Here is a 1,356-nt window from a genome sequence, read left to right on the forward strand (position 1 = left end):
TAGTAGGTGTGCTAACCTGATGATTAGCAGTGTATAATATACCTCAAAATCACCCCTTGAAATGCCCTCATCATAATCCGGAACACCCTGTATATCGTTGATCAATATTAATTCCTTTAAAACAGGTTAGACTCCGATTGGAAAATCCAAAAACAAGTGGTGATTCAACGATATGATAGCAAACAATCAGCGTCATCATCCAGTTTTATTTTATAATTCTACCAAAAAATAACCTATTTTTTATCTTTTGTTAAGTTTGTATTGAATTTATATTGTTTTTAATAATTCTATCTCATATATCTTCTAAGAGTACTTTGTTACAATTTGAGTCTTTATAAATTAAAGTGATTTATAAGTTTATGAACAAATAACTTCATTTCTAAAATTAAAACCAATTCAACGGAATCACATTATTAACCAAAATATTGCAACCAAAATTTATGCGTTGCACATAGGAGTATTCTGGTCGAAAAGCTGGACAAAAGTCGATTTTCTAAAAATCAAAATTTTGAATTAAAGTTTTTACAAAGCGGATGCTAAATATACATGGGATCATATGATGCACTTTTTTTTTTGTGGTAAAGTGTTTGGTTTGTCAAAACAAGTTCAAAGTCAGCTGTTTATTTTCTGGAATTTTTTTTTGTAATTTTTGCTGATTTGGTGAGTATATTTAGAGATTGATTGTGAGCAAGTGTGCTTTTAAACATTAAATTTTCATATGAAAAATACAATTGCAGGTATTGAATAATAATTAAAGAGTAGTTATGGAAATATTAAATTTTTTTTGTTTGAGTAAATGACAGTGGGAAAAGAGTCTGCCACATATAGATATTTTTATTACTTTTTTTTAAAGTCTAAGTGTTTTGTTATAGTATGTATTCCCTCCTATTCTGCTTCGATACATAGATTTATGATAACTTTGACTATTCTTTAAATTTAATATCAAAAAATTGGGTGCGATTTTTTGCGATTAACAAAATAATTTGCGAGTGAAATTTTCACTTTTAGAAAAATCACTCATACGCCCTACGTTTAATTTTAACTGGTTGTTAACATTTTCCAGAAATTTGTTTATTGATATTAATGCATTTGGATTCACTTAACCTAAAAATCACAATGGTTCCATTCTAGAAGGTCTAATATTTTAGATATTTAATTTTTTCACATTTTGGGTGTATTAAATTTCATACTATTTTTTTTAGTTTTTCTTCTCACAAGCGTTTTTAAAGTTTTGCTGAAAAAAATTATTTCCGTCCATAAATAATAATTTTTAGCAAAAATTATTAGTTTTACTTCAAAAAATAATTTTGTTCAGGTTTTTGATCGAAATACTCCTATGTGCGTTGTTTGTCTTAT

The sequence above is a fragment of the Episyrphus balteatus genome, chromosome 1 (assembly GCF_945859705.1).
Source record: "Episyrphus balteatus chromosome 1, idEpiBalt1.1, whole genome shotgun sequence".
NCBI classification, from domain to species: domain Eukaryota; kingdom Metazoa; phylum Arthropoda; class Insecta; order Diptera; family Syrphidae; genus Episyrphus; species Episyrphus balteatus.